Source organism: Rhinatrema bivittatum, chromosome 7 (genome assembly GCF_901001135.1).
Source record: "Rhinatrema bivittatum chromosome 7, aRhiBiv1.1, whole genome shotgun sequence".
Taxonomy (NCBI): domain Eukaryota; kingdom Metazoa; phylum Chordata; class Amphibia; order Gymnophiona; family Rhinatrematidae; genus Rhinatrema; species Rhinatrema bivittatum.
The window spans coordinates 54528732-54551039 of record NC_042621.1 but is presented as its reverse complement, the minus strand read 5'-3'; the positions used below and the strand labels follow the sequence as shown (position 1 = coordinate 54551039).

Here is a 22308-nt window from a genome sequence, read left to right as displayed (position 1 = left end):
GGCACAGAGGCACTGCCACCATGGGGAGAATTGACTGCGAAAGGAAACTAATCCGAAATGCCAAAAACCCTAACTAGGGACACTACAGGAAAGTACCGAGAGAGACCCAGCAATGGATTGAAGGGAAAAAAAACGTGAAAAGCAAAATGTTTTCTACAAGGCAAGAAACAGCCAAAGTGAGCTCATGCATATTCATTGTGAATATCCTGAATATCCTGAAAACCAGACTCTTCAGGGCCAGAATTTTCAGGCCTTTTCCACGTGTCTGAAAAGTATGAACTGCAGCAAGTTTTGGCAAAATTTTTGGCAAAGAGGCAAAAGGAGATATTAGTGTCCTGATCCCTGCCTTTTTGTAACATGCATGCTAGGACTCACTAACTCTTAACATCTTTCTAATGAGTCCAATAAAAGGTATCGCAACCTGCAAAGACTCTAATTATTCTAAAATGTAACAGTTTTATAGCAGAATGGTGCACCTATTACTTAGGCTGTGTCCAAGCCAAGGATTTAACAGTAAATCAATAAGGAAGCAATTAAGAGTACTCAAGTTTTCCAATCAACCAAAACAAGCTTACAGCGAAAAGGTAAAACAGACAAACTGCAAGAACAGTGCTGCACATTCTCCTGGCACCAAAAGCATATTCGTAGAGAAATTGGTCTTAAATTATACCTGCCAAACAAATCATGCTTATGTTTTCAGCGAAAAGATTACAAAGATTTTTTTTCAATTCATAATTTTATTAAGCCAACAAACAGAGAACATTATACAAGTACAGCCATGTTAACTGTAGAGTCACATCTGAACAATGTTTCATCAACTAACATCTGAACTTTTATAACACTCTTAAAAGTAACAATAAGGCTGATAATCTTTCATGTTTGAACCCCGCCCTTACCCTCCCTCCCTCCCTAGTTTGTATAGAGGCTTCAATTTTCCATCTGTTTCAAGTACAAGTAAAAAGATAAGTTCATGAATAAAGCAATATACTAACAGGCATAGATACTCATTTCCTGCCCTGGTTACTCTGAGCTTTGCTGATTCAGCCATCTCTCAAATGGTTGCCAAATCTTCAATGCTCAGGTAGCACCACTGTGTTTGGTTGATGGAACACCTGGTGGATCTTCCACATGTTCTGCAGTCTCAGCTGTAGGTGCCTAACTGAGGGTACTTCATCTGACTTCCACGTCATAGCTAATTCACATCTCGCAGCTATGATAATGTAAGAAACAAGTTGCCGTTGATCAAGTGGTATGTCAAGTGGAAGGTTTAACAATGCAGTCTCTGGGGTTAAGGTAACCTGTACCCCCACCATGGAAAGTATGAATTGGGCGACCGCTGTCCACAACTGGGTCACCCGAGGACACTCCCACCACATGTGGAAATAAGTACCCCTGTGGCCGCAGCCCTTCCATTAACTCAGTGATCGTGTTTGATCATACTTATGTATTTTATCCAGAGTGCAGTACCACCTCAACAGAACCTTATAACTATTCTCTGCTATCTGAGAATAAGTCAATCTCTTTTTAGTATGTAGAAAGATAGCATCCCAAGTCTCCGCTGTCAATGCTTTACCTAGGTCTATCTCCCACGCCCTCATGTATATTGGTTTGACAGTCGGGCCCTTATTAATGTAATTATAAACCTGAGAAATTGCTCCCTTCAATCTATCTGCCTGGTCGCACCAGTTTTCCATTTGTGTTTTACCTATCCTAGCCTATACGTTTCGCCTGGAAGAAATGTCTTAATTGCAGATAAAGGGAAGATATCGGAGGGGGGAGGAGGTATCTGGTCTGCAATGTGACAAAAGATATGAAAGTTCCGTTGTCCCAGAATTGCCCTAGGCTTCTAATCCCTTTCTCCTTCCAAATCTTGAAGGGTTTGGATTGACCTCCTGCCAGGAATGAGACTAGTGTTTGAATATTAGTACTGTAACAATATCTCCTATCTCCAACTAGGAGTCTCCTCCAAACCTCCCAAATCTTCAAGGTGGTGTGAGTGGGTAGAGGGATGTGACACAGAGTTTGCCACGTAGATTTAGGTTGCCAAGTCAAGGAATGCAGAGGCACCTGGCCTATCAACTCTTGCTCTATTACCACCCATTGTTTCTGTTCGCTCCTCCTATTCCAATCAAAGATGGCACGTAATTGAGCTGCCATTAAGTACCAACTCAGATTAGATACTCCCAGTCCACCCCTCATTTTAGGCCTATACATGACGGACCTCAATACCTGAGGAGGCCTCCTCTTCCAAATATAGGAGAAGATGCATTGCTGCCAAGTCTTAATGAGTGCCGTAGTTATGGGTATCGGCAAGGATTGGAACAGGTAGCCTAGTCTGGGCAAGATGTTCATCTTGATAAAGGCTATTTTTCCAAACCAAGATAAATATAGCCCCGACCACCTATCTAAGTCGTGAAAGATTTTATGAATAAGTAGCAGATAATTCAAGTGAAATAAATCATCAGGGTTGTTGCTCATATATACTCCCAGGTATTTAATCTTATCCTTAGCCCAACGGAAAGGTAGCTCAGTTTTCAGCTGAAATAGCGCAGCAGCTGGTAGAGAAATGTTCAAAACCTCCGATTTCTCTACATCTAATTTGAACCCTGAAACTGCACTAAAGGATTGCATGGTCTCCAGGGCTGTATTCAATGAGAGTAAGAGACTCATCAGGGTGAACAAAATGTCATCGGCGAACATGGACATCTTGTAATCACGCTCCCCCACTTGGACCCCCCTTATCGAAGCATTTTGACATACCCAGATGGCCAATGGTTCTAAAAATAACGCAAATAAAAATGGGGATAGTGGGCATCCTTGTCTTGTACCTCTATGGATAGTGAAGGCCTTTGAGTACGTCCCATTCACCTTCACTCGTGCCGAGGGTGAATTGTATAATTGGTGCAGCCAATTAAGGAAATTATTGCCAAAGTTCATCCCCTCGAGGGTGCGAAACAAAAAGGGCCAATGCACCATGTCGAATGCCTTTTCTGCATCCACCAATAGGAGGACTGCTGGTATAGATTGTTTCCTAACCCACCAAGTCAAATCTACAATTTTGTGAATATTATCCACTGCCATCTGGCCAGGGATAAATCCTACCTGGTCAGTGTGTAACAATTTGGCCATAACACTATTCATGCGGGTCGCCATTATTTTGGCTAGAAGCTTGAGGTCCACATTAATGAGCGAAATGGGTCGGTAGGAGCCGCAGTGAGCGAGGTCCCGCCGGGTTTCCCTATTATAGTGATTCCTGCTACATTTGACCCAAGTCCCAGGGGCTTCCCCTCTCACAGAGTGTTAAAATGGGCTCGGATAGGTTCTATTAATACATCAACGAATTTTTTATAAAATTGTGGCGTAAACTCGTCTAAACCTCTAGCCTTATTCGCCTTGAGTTCTTTGATCACCTGCTGTACTTCCAAAACTGAGATTTCCCTATCCATAAATCTCTTCTCTTCCTCAGTGAGAGAGGGTAGGTTAACATCTGACAAGTATGCATCTATCTGTGTCAAGTCAATAGAGGAGTCCACATCGTAAAGACAACCATAGAATTGTTGAAATCTGCATCGAATGTCCGGAGGGGAAGTCTGCGGTTCCCCATCCACATTCTTGATTATTAAGATCTGATTTTGAGTTTGTCTCTGTTTTAAATATTTGGCTAACAACCTCCCTGATCGATTTCCCCAGGCGAATCTTTCTATGTTCAGCTGGGACAATTTAGCCATCAGTTCAGCCTCTATCAAGCCCTGTAAATTGTCCCTGGCTTTCCGCAATTGTTTATAGACAGTGGTAGACAAGATTTGTTTGAGTCTCAGTCAGTTTAGTGATTAACTGCAAGAGCGTACGCTTCGCAGCTAGTTTAGTACGCTTGACATATGTACCTCTCGAGATTAATGTGCCCCTCACCACCATTTTTAAACAGTCCCAAATCAAGGTAGTGTCCCCCTTATTGTTGTCCAGATACTCTGCAATACTCTCCCTCATCTGCTTGCAAAAATCCCCATCATTCAGTTTCCAAGGGCGGTAACCTGGAGCTACCCTACCACAGATTACTTCCAACGTGAGTGAAGCATGATCGGACCAGGTGATGGCATTAATATGGGTGTCCACTAACCTCTCTGAGAGTGCTTTATTTACCAGGTAGAAATCTATTCGGGAGTAAGAATGATGTGGTGATGAAAAGAATGTGTAATTTCTACTATGTGGGTTCTGCTGGCGCCAGATATCTGAGATTCCACTTCTTTATTAGAGACTTCAACCTTTTCCTGTGAGGTCCTGTATGCGGGTTACTCCCACCTGAGTTGTCCAATTTGGGGTCGAAGGTAAGATTGAAGTTTCCGGTGATTATAAGAGTGTCCTCTCCTCCTCTTTCTATTAACTGATCTATTTGGTCTAAAAAAATGTTTCTGATCAGTGTTAGGAGCGTATACAGTCACCAGGGTATAAAGAGTCCCTTGGTATTCAAATTTTACCAGTAGAAATCTACCATTAATATCGTCAACATGTTTATATATTTTATAGTCATAGCCCTGTTTAAACAATATGCAAACTCCTGCATATTTACATGCACGATTAGCTGGAGAAAAGAACCTGTAGGCAAAGCACTGTCAAGAAGGTATTCATAACGCCGCTTAAGGTGTGTTTCTTGGAGGCACACCAACATCATCCCTTGGGCCTGTATATCTTGTCTCAATAATTGCCTTTTATGGGGAGTGTTGAGGCCCTTAACATTACAAGAGAAAAATTGCAATGCCATTGAGACTACATATCAGTTTATAGCATGGCATTGCTTTCGCATGCACCTCTGATTTTATTGTCCAATGCTCTGAAATGCTGCCTTCCCCTATTTAGCCTGTTATGATACCTTCTCGCTGCCTCTATAATCAGACTGTCTGCGATATCGTCAGCTCCAAATCCTGCATCTGTACTCTTGCAGAGCCTCTGACCCTAATGTTCCCATGTCAATCCCCCCCCCCCTCCCAACTCCCCTACCATTATGCCATGCTCCCATGGCAAATTCGCAACTGCAAGTGAGTCCAGTATAGTCACAAAAACAAGAGACTTAGTCCCCTCCAATCCCCCTATCAGCCTTTTTCCCTCCCCCCCCCCCCCCCAGCAACTATGGTCTGTAGTCCATATACAGAATTCAAGATTTCTCATTCACCATAGAAAATAATTAACGATTTAGTGGTATACTTTGTCCAGTTTGTTCACTGATTTATACCCGAGCATAGAATGTTTAACCTGGTTAGAGAGAAGTTGCAATGTTCAGTTCATTTCACCCCAGACCCTCCGATGGTGCCTGGGAGCTTCCACCTGTGTTCCTCCGCAATCTCCGACCACCTTTTTCAACTCTCTGCCAGCGCGAGGTTTCCAAACGCTCCCGATGGTTTTGAGTCATGGGATCTTTGATCATGTAACCCGCTGCATTTAAAATGACTGCTGCCTCACTTGTGGTGGTAGCTTTGGATGTGACCCCTGGGATCGTGATTGATATACCGAGCAGGAACAGCCAGCGGTACCTTATATTTTCCTTTCTGAGCACCGCGGTGATAAATTGGTATTCTTGGCGTTGTTTAAGTGTCATCTGTGAGAGATTCGTGAACACCGAGATTTGGTGAGACTCCCATTCCCAAGCCTGCTTCCTACATGCTATTGATAAGATCTGTTCTTTCAGTGGGAATTGTAAAAAAAAACACAGTATTATGTCTCTCGGTTTATTATATAATCTGGGACCTAGGGTGCGATGAGCTCTCTCGATTTCTATATTCGAATTGCTTTCAAGCGTGGTACCTTCGGTACTTTGGGAGAGAAAAAATTTACATAATGATCTCACCACTTCATGGCTGATGTTCAAATACTCATACCTATAACCAGCACAATCACAAATGCACTGAGTACCTGGAAGGTAGCTTTATTAGAAATTAAAACAATCCTCACAGACAACCAATTGGCTATAAATACCAATAAAACTGAACTTATCATAATTTCACCTCCAAAAAATACAATACTGATCAACTCTGATATTGCTCAAAACAACTCCACTATTTCACAACAAGTACGCAGCCTTGGTATCATCATTGACAGCAATCTCACGTTTAAAAAATTCATCGCGGATACGGTAAAAAATGGTTTCTTTAAGCTATTTACGCTTAAAAGGATTAAATCTCTATTATACCAATATGATTTCCGCACAGTTTTACAAGCAACTATTTTATCAAAGATTGATTACTGCAATGCTCTGTTACTGGGTCTACCCAAAGCCACCATTCAACCTTTGCAAATGCTGCAAAATGCAGCTGCCCGCATTATCACCGACACAAGCCGCCATGATCACATCACTCCAGCTCTTCAGTCTTTGCACTGGCTACCTGTGGCTTACAGGATAATTTATAAATCTATGTCGCTGATACACAAAGCCATTCAAAACAGAGAAATGCTCTGGTTTACAGATCAACTACAATTCAAAACGTCTTCCCGCCCAACGAGATTCCAGAATTTAGCCAAGCTAAATATCCCAGCACCCAATCTGACTAAACTCTCTAGTACAAAAGAACGATCTTTCATCATTGCTGGATCAACAATATGGAACACCATGCCCTCTGAATTACGCCAGGAACTCTGTCACAAAAAATTTAAACAAAACCTTAAAACCTGGCTATTTAAAAAAGCCTACTATCAATGATCTGAATCCTCAACTACTCTTCCTAACTGCCATAATCTCTCATATATTGCTGATATTCTATTAATATGAAGTTATATACTGTATTGTTTTTCGTTTAGTTACCTTGTTATATTCTAAAGCGCAATGCTGAATTACTGTTTGAATGTAAACCGAGGTGATGTTATTTACGTACCCCGGTATAGAAAAATCTATAAATAAATAAATAAATAATGGCTGTCGCTATAGGCCTCAGTCTCTGGAACGCCTCGAAATCGCAGATTGCATCTGCGATTTCTATTCTCTAAGTCCTCAAGTTTTAGAGACATGTCCATATTTTGCTTTTGTCATTTTTTCGCATTGAGATTGTAAACTATCTACTTTCACCTCTTGTGCATCTATATATGTGTGTCACACTCATCAACACGGCGCCCTATCTCCACCATATCATCTCTTAGTTCATTCATCTTTACAAACATCTCCCTTCTGGTAGCTTTCATATCTCTCTGCAAATTGCTGAACCACTGCTGGAATTCAGCTCTGGTAGGTACGGAGATATTTGAAGTAGACTGCTCATCCGGGTTCTCTTCATCTTCCCCCATGTTAGAGCCTAGCTCGATTCGTTCCTTTCTCTTAATGGGGCCTCCCGGATCAACTCCCTCCTTCGTATAGGAAAATTGCGGCAAGTCTGTGCCTTTTTTTTAAGATGTCATCCAGGCGGGTGTAAGGATGTTGCTCTACCACAAAATCTGCTCTGCTAGCGGAGGATGAATGGCGATTTGCTCTCTTTTTAGCTCAGGGTGAACAGGAGCTACTGGATCAGGCTGCCATTTTGCCTTGTGACATCACCGTCCTCCAAGATTACAAAGATTTAAGGAAAATTACCTGGCCTTCTTTTTTTTTTTAAATTTTAAGCATTTTCAAATATTACAACAAGAAAAATACCTGTTGTACAAATAGAGATAAACAGCAAAAAGTAAAATCAAATTTCTAGTAATAAGCATTTAGAATCTTTATCTGATTATTTAAGTAAATATGGGAGAAGGTGTAACAGAGCGATATAAGGAAAAGAGAAAAATTATATCAATTAAAGCAAGTTACATCATCAATCCCCTGTACCCAATACCAGAGATCCTTGGGCATGAGTGTCCAGGAAAGCACGGAGTTGCAATGGTTCAAAAAAATATACTTAAAATTGGAATAATTCACCACACACGAGGCAAGGATATTTTAGAAGAAACTTGTCCCTTCTGGATAATACCTCTGGGTGCATATTCAAAAATGTCTTCCTTCTTTCTTGAGAAGCTCTGGATATATATGGATACATCCAACTTTTTTCACCATGAAACAGTAATAAACTATTACGCATAAAAAGTCGTAATACCATATCTCGATCTGTTGGAAGAGCAAAAGATACTAGAAGAGTAGCCTAACGATCTTTATTCAAAAATTGGAAGAAGAATCCAACAGAAGAAAATAGGATAATGTATAAGCATTGGCAAGTTAAATGTAAGACATTGATAAGACAGGCTAAGAGAGAATTTGAAAAGAAGTTGGCCGTAGAGGCAAAAACTCACAGTAAAAACTTTTTAAAATATATCTGAAGCAGAAAGCCTGTGAGGGAGTCAGTTGGACTGTTAGATGATCGAGGGGTTAAAAGGGGCACTTAGAAAAGATAAGACCATCGTGGAAAGATTAAATGATTTCCTTGATTCAGTGTTTACTGAAGAGGATGTTGGGGAGGTAACCGTACTGGAGAAGGTTTTCATGGGTAATGATTCAGATGGACTGAACCAAATCACGGTGAACCTAGAAGATGTGGTAGGCCTGATTGACTGAAGAGTAGTAAATCACCTGGATCGGATGGTATACACCCCAGAGTTCTGAAGGAACTAAAAAATGAAATTTCAGACCTATTAGTAAAAATTTGTAACCTATCATTAAAATCATCCATTGTACCTGAAGATTGGAGGATAACTAATGTAACCCCAATATTTAAAAAGGACTCCAGGGGCAAACCGGGAAACTACAGACCGGTTAGCCTGACTTCAGTGCCAGGAAAAATAATGGAAAGTATTCTAAACATCAAAATCACAGAACATATAGAAAGACATGGTTTAATGGAACAAAGTCATCATAGCTTTACCCAAGGCAAGTCTTGCCTCACAAATCTGCTTCACTTTTTTGAAGGAGTTAATAAACATGTGGATAAAGGTGAACCGGTAGATGTAGTGGACTTGGATTTTCAGAAGGCGTTTGACAAAGTTCCTCATGAGAGGCTTCTAGGAAAAGTAAAAAGTCATGGGATAGATGGTGATGTCCTTTCATGGATTACAAACTGGCTAAAAGTCAGGAAACAGAGAGAGTAGGATTAAATGGACAATTTTCTCAGTGGAAGGGAGTGGGCAGTGGAGTGCCTCAGGGATCTGTATTGGGATCCTTACTTTTCAATATATTTATAAATGATCTGGAAAGAAATACGATGAGTGAGGTAATCAAATTTGCAGATGATTCAAAATTGTTCAGAGTAGTTAAATCACAAGCAGATTGTGATAAATTGCAGGAAGACCTTGTGAGGCTGGAAAATTGGGCATCGAAATGGCAGATGAAATTTAATGTGGATAAGTGCAAGGTGATGCATTTAGGGGAAAATAACCCATGCTATAGTTACACAATGTTAGGTTCCATATTAGGTGCTACCACCCAAGAAAGAGATCTAGGCGTCATAGTGGATAACACATTGAAATCGTCGGTTCAGTGTGCTGCGGCAGTCAAAAAAGCAAACAGAATGTTGGGAATTATTAGAAAGGGAATGGTGAATAAAATGGAAAATGTCATAATGCCTCTGTATCGCTCCATGGTGAGACCCCACATTGAATACTGTGTACAATTCTGGTCGCCACATCTCAAAAATAGATATAATTGTGATGGAGAAGGTACAGAGAAGGGCCACCAATGGAACAGCTCCCCTAAGAGGAATACTAAAGAGGTTAGGACTTTTCTGCTTGGAGAAGAGAAGGCTGAGGGGGGATATGATAGATTGTTTAAAATCATGAGAGGTCTAGAATGGGTAGATGTGAATCAGTTATTTACTCTTTCAGATAATAGACTAGGGGGCACTCTATGAAGTTAGCATGTGGCACATTTTAAACTAATCGGAGAAAGTTATTTTTCACTCAACGCACAATTAAACTCTGGAATTTGTTGACAGAGGATGTGGTTAGTGCAGTTAGTATAGCTGTGTTTAAAAAAGGATTGGATAAGTTCTTGGAGGAGAAGTCATTACCTGCTATTAATTAAGTTGACTTAGAAAATAGCCACTGCTATAATAGCAACAGTAACATGGAATAGACTTAGTTTTTGGGTATTTGCCCGGTTCTTATGGCCTGGATTGGCCACTGTTGGAAAGAGGATGCTGAGCTTGATGGACCCTTGGTCTGACCCAGTATGGCATGTTCTTTGTTCTTAAGAGTTGCCCTTTTTGTTATTGTTGTCTCTATTGACGACTCCAAAACTTCTGTCAGGTTTAATGAGACATCCATTGGCTGCTCCCCACTAGCAATATCTTCCTTGAAAGGGAGGTAATATATCTTTGATATCACAGGTAACCCTTCAATAGTTATTTTCAAATTGTGAATAAGATAGGTTTTGAACATCTCATAAGTTGATATCAGCTTCACATATGGAAAATTGAGAACCCATAAATTCAGAAATTTCAAAGAATTTTCAATATTTTCCAATTTTTTTGCATTGATAATATCCGATTGAACAAATTTGTGCTGAAGGGACTCCACAGTGTCCACCCGAGATTCCAATTGCTCCAACTTTATATTTTGTGAGGCAATTGTATTTTCAATATTTAGGAGACGTTGCTTTGAATCCAAGGTAATCTTAGTCAGATTTGATATTGCAGTTTCCAAAGACATCAAGGCAGACCATAAGGAATCCATAGTAATCACAGCAGGCTTTACCAGGGGGGATGAAATAACTGTGTCTATCCTGGGCTCCACATCACCTGCTCCTGCTTGGCTCATACCTTTCTTCCTAAGATTAATAGCTCCAATCGAAGTAGCAGAGTCCCCAGATATTATATGGGAATAGGCGTCACCTGCGGTGGAAGCTCAACGTTCCCCGCTATGCCTAGCCTGCTACCTTCGGCAAAGTTTTCAATCTGTAGCTCTTTAATCACCTCCTCTCAGGGTCTGGGGGTAGCTGCTAAGATGTTTGAAAGCGAGGCGGAGAGGGAGTTCTCGGGGCGCTGGGACTTAAAGATATCCCCTCAGCCAGCAGCGCTGACACCTGCTCCATGTCGGCGTCTGCAGCGGCCCTCTCAACTGGTGCTAACTCTGATGGCGTCACTTTACACTTAGTGTGAGGCATTTTGTATCGCGGTAAGAAGAAATTAGAAATTGCGATCGGAGAGAGCCTCTTCAACGTGCGTCTCTAACAGCGGCCATCTCCCCCCTACCTGTCCTTCTTCTAATGAAGATGGCTTTATTTCCTCCATATCTCTGAATGCACATGTATAAAGCCAGTTCATTTCTTCATTCAGTTTTTCATATTCTCCAGTATAATCAAGAACAACCCTTGCTCCATCAATTATGGTTCCCCAAAAACAGGTGGGGTGCATAGATGATCAAGACTTGATCAAGGGAAACTTAGGCAAAAGATGACAGTCAGCCCCAACTTAGTCCTTTGTAGTGAAGGGTAACAACTGCAATCAACACTGGTTAATATTTCGTCACAAGTATGTATATGGACTATCACCTTCTTACCTACCAAGACACAGAAAAGATAAACAGTGTAATTAAAGGGGAAAGTTTTTAATTTAGCTGTTCTCAAGGTATTGTCACTGTGTTTATCAAATGTGAGAAAGTTAGTTTTTTTTTAAACAGTGATATTAGATGTCTGTGGAAAAGGACTGCGGCCAACCCAACTCACATCATGTCATGGCTGGCTCGCCACTCCTGGTGAACTCGCGGCCGTGGCCAGCCACTACCGCCGCGTTCCTCATGGCTCTCCGTGCCCTACGTGGCGGCTGGGATGCCGCTGATCTGCGCTCCAACTCTGGGCCTCCTTAGGGGCACGCGCGCGCGCGCCATCTGTCCTACCTTTAAAGGCCCAAGAGCGGGAACTCCAGGGTCGTCCCTGGCTGATGACATTACAAGACTGAGATATTTAAACACCTCCTTTGGCCTACACTAACCGACTTGGCAATGAGTTCCCTGAGCTCCTCTGGTGCTTGTTCCTGTTCTCCGGACCTGCAGTTCCTGCCTTGGATCTCTGCTCTCTGACTAGCTCTGGGTACCCATTCCTCAGGGGCCTGCTCTGCGCTTCCCTTCCTGGGACTCTGCCTCCGCGCTACCTCGCTCCTCAGGGTAGCCATAGCACTACTATGCCAGAGATCCTGTCTCCTCGCTTCCCCGCTGCTCGAGGTAGCCTCAGCGTTACTACCTCAGAGATCCTGTCTCTACGCTTCCCTGCTCCTCAGGGTAGGCCCAGCACTCTTACACCAGAGATCCTGTCTCCACGCTTCCCCGCTCCTCGGGGCAGCTTCATCATTACCACATCAGGGGTCCTGTCTCCGCATTCCCCACTCCTTGGGGCCTGTCCTGTGCACTTCTACAATGGAGATCCTTCCTCTGGTATATCCTCTCTCCTGACCTACCTAGCACTGCGATACCATTGAACTGACTCTCTCTGACCCCGTTCCTGGGACACCCCACAGTACTGCTACAGTGCAGGTGCCTGCGATCACGTGGTTGTGACGCAGACAGCTCTTCTACGCCTCCTCTCTTTTGGGCCACAGCTGTGCTGCTATTGCCTCTGGTTCCAATCTGCCTCACTTCCCGATGGTGGGGATCTGTGGGGCCCAACCCCTCAGGTAGTGTCAACCCCCACCTCGGGCCAAGGGTCCACGAAACCTATAAAACCTAACAAGGACCATTTGATCCACACAGTCTGCCTGGTTGCCCTTGCCTATACTGCCCTACCAACTGTCAGCCATACAAGGTTGACCATCTATGCTCTTCCAACTCTGGTCATTACCCTTCCTTGCACCTATCAGCACCCGCTACATTAAGACTTCTCCCATCTATTAGCTGTACTGGTTTGATTTCCTGCAGAGGATCACTCTTTCTCCTTTGGGTCCTTAGAAGGAAAATGTAGCCAAATCATTCTGCTGCCCATGCTAGGAATCGTGTCACCTCCCCCTGATTATGTCTGAGAATGTACCAAAACCCTGCCACCGTTGCATATTGGAAAACAGGGTCTCCTCTTCGAGAGAGGGTGACTCGGCCATACTATCAGTCTGCAAGTTAACTTCATCCTCACCTCCTTTGCGGCTTTCTACTGATCCAAGTAGATAGGCATATATGTTTTCATAGCAAGTCCAATACCCAGCTTCACTGCTCCCCAAATTCCACTTTCTGTTAGCCTACCTAGTCCCCATCCCTGCTGTTATCACAGCCTTCTTAATTTAAGCCCACTTGGGACAGATAAAGTCAAGGTTTTGGTTCCTACTCCTGCTGTTGATAGGCAAATACAGATATCTACCAACCTCTCAATAAAGAAGTTTTTCTTCCCTGCAATTTCATATTGGGGCCTCTTGGCTGTGAGCTTCTTTTTCTACAGAAAATTGCATCCTCCCATACTTAACTGTAGCCTGCTAAAGATGTTAACGTTTCTGTCATATTCCCCCACTGCCTTTTCTCTTCATATACACAAGGAAAATATACACAAGGAAAATATATTCATATACACAAGGAAAATATATTCATAGATTCATGCTAAATATATTCATAGATTCATGCTAAAGATGTTAACGTTTCTGTCATATTCCCCCACTGCCTTTTCTCTTCATATACACAAGGAAAATATATTCATAGATTCATTCGAACCTATCTCCTCACTTGAAATCGAAATGACTCTCAAAAAGATGAAACCCTCCACTCACCCGACAGATTCCATCCCTTCTAAGCTCCTACTCACCATCCCGAACATCATAGCGAAGCCCTTAGCAGAGATAATTAATAGCTCGCTAACCCAAGGACTAGTACCAGACATCCTGAAACTAGCCACCCTCAAACCTCTCCTCAAAAAACCCAACTTGGACCCTACAGACCCAGCTAATTTTCGCCCCATAGCTAACCTTCCATTTGTAGCCAAACTTATGGAGAGGATAGTCAACAAACAGTTATCTGAATACCTAGAAGAGCATAAAATACTCACAACAGCCCAATTCGGATTCCGCAAATCCCTTAGTACGGAATCCCTCCTAACCTCTCTAACTGATGGAGTCCTCGTAGGTCTGGAGAAAAAGACCCCATACCTCCTGATTCTCCTCGACCTATCAGCTGCGTTTGATACCGTAAAACACTCTATCCTGATCGACCGGCTCTCAGACATAGGCATCTCAGGATCAGCCCTGGAATGGTTCAGATCCTTCCTACACAATAGGACTTTCAAGGTCAGAATCAGCAACAAGGATTCCCTCCCGGTCAAATCCTCTTTCGGAGTTCCCCAAGGATCCTCTCTCTCCCCCACCCTCTTTAACATCTATCTTCTCCCCCTATGTCATCTACTCTCAAGTCTTAAGGTCACACACTTCATATACGCAGACGATGTTCAGATTCTGCTGCCAATCACTGACTCCATCTCCAGCACCATCAACTTCTGGAACAATTGTCTACAGTCCATAAACTCACTCCTATCTAGCCTTAACCTAGTACTTAATACGTCAAAAACAGAACTTTTGCTTATCACTCCAGATGAGAACCTTCAGCCTACCAACAACCTAACCTCACCACCAATGATCAATTCCACTCAAGTAAGAGACCTGGGGGTCACCTTAGACAAAAGGCTGAACCTCAAAGAATTTGTCAAGAACACAACGAAAGAATGCTATTATAAACTACATATTCTGAAAAAGCTGAAACCTCTCCTGCATTTTCAGGACTTCAGAACAGTCCTCCAAACAATACTATTTTCCAAGATCGATTACTGCAACTCTCTGCTTATAGACCTTCCAACCATAACCACAAAACCTCTACAAATGTTGCAGAACTCCGCCGCAAGGATTCTTACTAACACCAGCAGAAGTGAACACATAACACCCATACTAAAACACTTACACTGGCTCCCCATCAGATCCAGAATCATTTTCAAAGTGCTAACTATAACACACAAGAACATCCATTCACAAACGTCGCTAGATCTAAGCCTTCCACTTCGCCTACACGAGTCTTCAAGACCAATCAGAAACAGATACTTAGGCACCTTACACGTACCTTCAGCCAAGTCCTCACTCAAGAAACGTGCATTCTCGACTGCCAGCCCCCTTCATTGGAATGCCCTCCCCACGGACATTCGCCTCGAAACGTGTACTCGAACATTCAAAAAGAAACTCAAGACCTGGCTCTTTACAAAAGCCTACACTTAAAGGTCTAGCTCAGAACCACATCCCAGAACTTGAATCATTCTCGCTTTTATAATCATATCAAACAACTCCTAATTTTATCCTTGGTCTCACAGTTCCAAATCATTAAATATTTGAGCATGCTACACCAATACCTCTTAATCCAGATGTAACCTCAGTTTTTGAAGTCTTCACTCCTATAGAAATAACCGCCAGTTCTTATTTACTTAACCCTATTCTGTAGACGTAAACTTTTCATGAAGACTGTAATCTGTAAACACCTGTATTTATTATAAGAATTTGTATTTACTATTTATATTTATTATTTAGCCATTAACATTGTTCTGTTACCACTTGGTACTATTTCTCTCCTTTACCTCAAACTCTAAGTTCCTACTAAGTTAGCCATGTTATTTATACCCAATTGTTGGATGTAATTGTATATTTGTTTAATTGTTCAATCTGTTTGATGTAATTTTCTGTTCCTTGTTCTGTGTAAACCGAAGTGGTATGCACAAGTGCATGAACTCCGGTATATAAAAGCCTTTAAATAAATAAATAAATAAATAAATAAATATAGGTGAAGCTTTTGTTGACCCAGCATTTTTCTCCTGCTCCTTTTGGCTTTCAGATTTCAAGCCCACTTGGGGGGATATGATAGAGATGTTTAAAATCATGAGAGGTCTAGAACAGGTAGATGTGAATCGGTTATTTACTCTTTCGGATAGTAGAAAGACTAGGGGGCACTCCATGAAGTTAGCATGGGGCACATTTAAAACTAATCGGAGAAAGTTCTTTTTTACTCAACGCACAATTAAACTCTGGAATTTGTTGCCAGAGGATGTGGTTAGTGCAGTTAGTGTAGCTGTGTTTAAAAAAGGATTGGATAAGTTCTTGGAGGCGAAGTCCATTACCTGCTATTAAGTTCATTTAGCCACTGCCATTAACAATGGTAACATGGAATAGACTTAGTTTTTGGGTACTTGCCAGGTTCTTATGGCCTGGATTGGCCACTGTTGGAAGCAGGATTCTGGGCTTGATGGACCCTTGGTCTGACCCAGTATGGCATTTTCTTATGTTCTTAAGGGAAAATCATAGTTTTGTCATTTTACCCCAATCTGAAGCTATTCAGAGCATGCTCTTCATAAGAACACATGCATGCATCATGCTAGGTCAGACCAAGGTCCATCACGTCCAGCATCCATTCTTTGGCAGTGGCCAGTTTGGGTCACAAGTACTTGGTAAATCCCAAAAGCAATTCTGTTTCTTCTTGATGACTTCCAGGGATAAGCACTGGCTTTCCTAAGTCTACCTGGCTAATAACTATTTATGGCCTTTTCCTTCAGGAACCTGTTCAAATCTGTTTTAAATTTCACTCTGCTGGTTGGCTTGACCGTGTTGTCCTCTGGCAACAGATTTCTCAGTGTGACTGTGTGTTGAGCGAAAAAGTACTTTCTATGATTTGTTTTAAATGTGCTGGCTGTTCATTTCATGGAGGGTCCTTTTGTTTTAATATTTAAAGGAGTAAATAACTGTCCGCTGTCTGTTCCACCCAATCCACGATTTTATAGACCTCTACCACTTCCATTTGTCTCTTTTTCAAGCTGAAAAGCCCTAACCTGTTTAACCTTTCTTCATAAGGGAGCCATTTCATCCCCTTTATCATTTTTGTTGCCTTTCTCAATGCATTTTCTAGTTCTGTTATTTTTTTTTCTTTTGTGAAGGAGCAACCAGAACTGCATGCAGTACTCAAGGTGCAGGCACACCATGGATTGATACAGAAGCATTACGATATTCTCAGTTTTATTCTCCATTCATTTCCATAGAATTCCTAACATTCTATTTGCTTTTTTGACGGTCACCGCACTGAGCTGAGGCTTTCAAAATATTGTCCATAAGTACTCCCAAGATCCGTTTCCTGGATATTGGTTTCTAACATGGAACCCAACATTGTGCACCTGTCGCTGAGATTATTTTTCCCTGTGTGCATCATTTTGCACTGGTCCACATTAAATTTCATCTCCCATTTTAGATGTCCAATCTACTTAGTCTCACAAGGTCCTTCTGTAATTCCTCATAACAAGCCAAGACCCTGGCCATCTTCCGCATTTTATTACGAAGTTTTAATAATGCCTACGGCCACCGAGATTTGCGAGGCCTTTGTAAAAAAAAAAAAAAAATATATATCCAAACTCCATGCTCCTTGAAGTATGGTTTTTAACTGTGCTTTCTCCATGCAGGTCACTCCAGTCTTCTTGGAAGCCTGAGGCTGTTGTACCATTGCTGTTTAGAGTTGTAACTGTCGCTCCATACAACTTATCCGGTGCTTTCGTGAAGGCCAAATGCAATCACATCACAGTCATTTAGGGTTGTAACTGAGGCTCTGTGTAGGTTATCCCCATGCATTCTTAGAAGCCCAGTTCATAGCACTGCCTTTTTTTTTGGGGGTTGACATTCAAAATTAATATCCTTGAAATCCATGTATCCACCAAGGGCCTTCTTGACACAGAAGTGGATTTGAATTTTGTGTAAAGGTTAACCAGAAGTCCTAATCTATATTAAGCACTTACAGATGTCGGTGATCCCGGCCTGAACTCTATCAAAGAACTGAAAACAGGGTGTTTTCTTCCTGCAGTATAAACAGGTAAAAGGCTAAGATGCATTCAGAAATTCAGACAGAATAAAATGTTACTTGGCGTACCTGGCCACACACACCCCTGCTGGTTCACTTCACCACGGCCACACCACCTTGTCACTGAAAGCACTGCAAAACAAAGACACGTCACTGCATCGAGAGATTAACTCTGCCAAAGAAATGCCTCCTGAACGTTACAGTTTAAATTCTGAGGATAAAATAATTCCTCCTCTAAACAGGCAAACAACCAGAAAAGAAATTTTAGCACTTACAAGGTACTACAGATTAAAAGAAGTCGATCCTGCCACCACTGACATTTGAAGCTGGGGTGCCCAGAGGAAGGTGACAAAATAACTCTGGATGCTTTCTTTCAGCTTGCAGTAAACAAGGACCTGTTAATACAATGACCCACTGTCTGCAAAACAAGTTTCAATGTTTAACTAACAGAAAGCGAGGAAAGGAGCTTTAACTCCACAAGGGGGCACTTGGACTGCACTCGTACTGGCAAACCTTACTCTTCCAGCTGCTTGCATTGCGAGGAACACTGGGCACAGTTTCAAAGAAAAGCACACCATTATTAGCAATGGACTGATGGCTTTTAACATGTTAAGTTTCCTTCTAAAAGCTCTGATTCCACTTTTCCTTGCAGGTAGGGTTGTCAGTTGACCCACGGTCTGGATTTTTCCCCCGCTGTACCTTATGGAGTTATCCTGCTTTTCATTTGGGGGGGGGGGGGGTGCGGAAGAGAGAGTTGGGATTGATATTTACAAGTCCGTGGAGGCAATAGGGCAGAACCAGAACTGGGTCTACCTGTTTATGGCCGAGCTGGGTTCAGGTGGCGGCCTTAGTTACTGAGGTGAAAGGATTTCAACACAGCAAAAATACCAGTGAGCTGTTGACAGGCGAGCAGCTTGTCCAGCTTATAATAATCACACAAGGGCAGATTTTCCCAGGGTCTGGAGTGCTGTGCAACTTTCGTTCTCGCGCGCTGATGCTCTGCGGAAGGATTGCCATCGGGACTCACCGATGTTGCTAAATTGCAAATCCTGATCTTTTGATTCAGGCAGTACAAAACACTGAAGCTCAAAGGTAGCTGCTAACATTTATTTTTCCATCCAAACTGAGATGCTGGGGGCCAGGGGGTGAGGGTGGGGGAAGACAAACAGAATCCTATGGGCATCCTCAGAAGGGGATCAGATTCCTATTAAAGAAAATCCAGTTCTCAGCTCCTTCCCACGTGTCTAATTCTAAGTTAAATAAAGAATGTAAAATGCCTTTACAGGCAATCTTACCACGGAGCAGAGTTTAAGCAGGAATTCCATGTAATCGAAGGGCGGCTGCAGGACCGTTACAATATGGATACGTTGTTTTGTAGCATCCTCTCACTGAAAATAGACTGGACAAAAGCAATGCTTGTTTTTGGTTCTCAACCGTCGTGTGGTGGATTCAATACAAGGTTGCATTGTTAGTCCACAAATTGTTATTGCTCAATTCCTATGCATGGGCTAATGTGATGCATCAGGTTTATAACCCTACAAGACTGCTCTGTTCATCACAGCGGGGTTGGTTAGATGACCCCACCATTCGGCAAGCACGATTAGCAAACCCACGAGAAAAGGCACTTTCAATGGCTGTTCCAATATTCTGGAACTCCTTGCCACAAGAGCTTCGATTGGTGATGTACTAAAACATTTGAGGCAATGTTGAAGACATTTTTGTTCAGGCTGGCATTTTTGTTCAATTCGTTGATATTACTTTATACAGGTGTTTGAGTATTATTTGTATCCTGACCTTGCAATGAGTTGTTTTTTATTTTAAGTGAGTTAGTGGTTTTAGTTTTCTGATTTGTATATTGCAGAGCACTTGTTTTCATTAGTTTAATTTGTTTTATTTCTATGTATGTGGTCTTGTGTGCTGCTTAGGTGTTGTGAATGGTGGACCCACTGAAGGAAGGCCGGCTGCGGTACTCACAGTTGGGAGGTGGATCAGGACCAGGACCAGGAGACCAGACAGGGCCTTCACCTATACCGGCTCTCATTCCCCGCAGGTTGAGCCCTTGGGTGCCGGGGCCAGCAGGACTTAGGAGAAGGTCTCCTGGCGAAGAGGAGTACAAGAACAGTCTGAGTCGAGGCAGGCTGAAGACGGGGGTAGTCTGAGACGGTCCAGGGGTCTTAGGCAGGCAGTAGAGGTGCAAGTCGAGGAGACGGGCCAGAGGTCAGGCCAGACAGACGAAGTCAGCAAGCCAAGGGTCAGGACGGGCAGCAGACAGACGAAACCAGGTACCAAACCGAAGTCAAACCGAAGACCAAGCAAGTGGGAACTGGAACTCAGGAGCAGGAGAGGAGCTGGAGCAGGCAGGAAGGCAGGAACGGAGTCAGGAACAAGCAGGATACTGGACAGAGTCAGGAACAAGTAACTAGATTCTCCCAGGAGGCGACCTGTTGCCAGGGCAAGGCAACGAGGTCTGAAACAGCCTATTTCCAGGCCTCCAGTGATGACGTGGGACTTGGGGTCGGGCCGAAGTTTCCTGCCGCGGCCCCTTTAAATCCCGGGCAGTCGTGCTCGCGCATGCCTAGTGGGTGGCGTCTCCCTCATGGGGAGAATGCAGTGAGAAAGCCCCGAAGTGGCCCAAGCTGGGATGGGACAGCCCGCGGAGCAGGAGGCATGCTTGGCGGTAAGGGGGGACCCAGCGATGGCTGTCCGTGGCTGGGATTCCCAACATTAGGGCCTTGTGCATGAAGCGGCATATAAATGAAAATAATAGTAGTAGTAATAATATCCCAGGACCCACCCAGTCAGTTGGGTTTTCAGGATATCGACAAAGAATGTACATGAGAGAGATTACCTGCATTGTATACAAATCTCTCTCATGCACATTCTTTATAAATATCCTGAAAACTGGTTGGGTGGCTCCCATGGACTGGGTTGATAAGCACTGCTTCAAGCCACTCATTACTTCTAGAATGGAAGGAGATATATGTTTGCTTGTCTCAAACTCTATAAGAATTTTTGCGGTGATAAACATGGCCCAATACTTACCTTGATGGGGTGATATTCTGACCCAGTATTTCCCACAGAGTGCCCGGTGAGTCTGAATTTCCATAATGAATGAGAGATTTGTGCACATTGTCTCAACAGTTTTAAAGGTCTTGCTTCTAGCTAAAACTGTGGTAGCTCAGACGGTAAGAGCATTAGAATCATTATTAACATGCATAGAGAGTAAATTTTGACAAGTCAAGACTACAAAGTGATCATCCTAGACAGGATGAAAATACCATTTTTTTTCTTATGGTGATGGAACAGATAGGAATGGGGCCAACAATTCTGAACATGTCCAGGGTGAGTGTGGTGGGGCAAGGCAGAGGCACGACCACACAGCATGCGTAGGAAAAGATAACAAGCGGCAGCAGCCATATAAGCTGAATTCCTGGCAAATTAAAAAAAAAGACTGTATCATAGCCCTGTTGAAAAAAATGGACCCCTACAAAACCCTTGAAAGACAGGTGATAGAAAGAGGGGGACAGCCCCCGGTTCTCAAGGCAGGGTATATGTCCCGCTGCTTTCTTTGAGACCTCAACGCAGTGTTGGAAGGGTACCCGGCTTTAGGAACTGTGCTTGATTCTCCAGAGAGTGTTACCAAGGGCTGATCGATGCAGAGATAGACAAGCTGCTGCTGGCGCAAAAATTGTTCTACACCCAAGAAATGAGTGATAATGAAGTGGAACGAGAAACACCTGAAAGAAGGGCAATAGAAAGAGGGGAGGAAACCTTTGTTCTCAAGGTGGGGCAAAAACCCTCTGTGATGTTCTTAGAGACCTCATCCATCAAGTGGAGTCGGAAAGGCAACTGGGAATTTTGATGGCATCTCCAGAGAGCGGAACTGGTACCAAAAGAGAATGCGAAGAAGGACCGACTGGGGCAGAGATGGATGGAGATGCCATTGGCGCAAATGTTGTTTGACTCCCAAGAAATGAGTAATAATGAAGAGTCCAGAGAAAACACAGATCCAGTGGCGGACATAGACAAAGGTGACAGCGGTATAGATTTCAAATACATTTCATTTCTGAAAAAAAGAGATGCAAGCCCTTGGAAAAAGAGAATTGGAAGCTGTGATTTGTTTTCTATTCACATCTTCTGTAACAATTCAAAATGTGTATGACAGTCAAATTATAATATTTTGTAACAATATCTGAGAATGCGCATGCATGTTATAAAATCTGGGGTCGGCACGCGTGGGGGTTGCGCGGCCTGCTAGGTTCGGCGTGTTCCCTGAGGAACTGGCAGTCAAACTGGGCTGGGACCGGCCCTGGCCTGGAACTCCCAGGGCCTCCTCACATTGGGCACATAGGGAGTCTGCTTCCTCGCTCTGTGTGGCTCTAAGGTGGCATGCTGAGCAGAGGCCTAGAGCTCTTATGCCTGATTCTGGAGGTGCCGGCTCCCATACGCTCCATCGCGTCTGTTATCCGTACACTCCAGTGTGCTCTCCGCCTTTCAATGTGCGCCTATCAACGTGCGCCTATCGGCGTGCGCCTATCAGCGTGCGCCGAGCAACGTGCGTCTATCAAAGTGCACCCAAATATTTTCGGGCGCCTA

General features: G+C 43.1%; 1 protein-coding gene across 1 annotated transcript in view; it reads right to left on the bottom strand.

Annotated features, from left to right (window-relative positions):
* SLC7A9 (solute carrier family 7 member 9) overlaps nucleotides 1-18127 on the bottom strand; it is a 117895-nt gene extending 99768 nt beyond the window's left edge. Inside the window, exons 1-2 of the mRNA XM_029608405.1 lie at nucleotides 17988-18127; nucleotides 17782-17844 (exon numbers count right to left, since the gene is read on the bottom strand). The gene's annotated coding sequence lies outside the window, so the exon portion shown is untranslated. The remainder of the gene's footprint in view (nucleotides 1-17781; nucleotides 17845-17987) is intronic.
* Between the last annotated feature and the right edge of the window lie 4181 nt (nucleotides 18128-22308).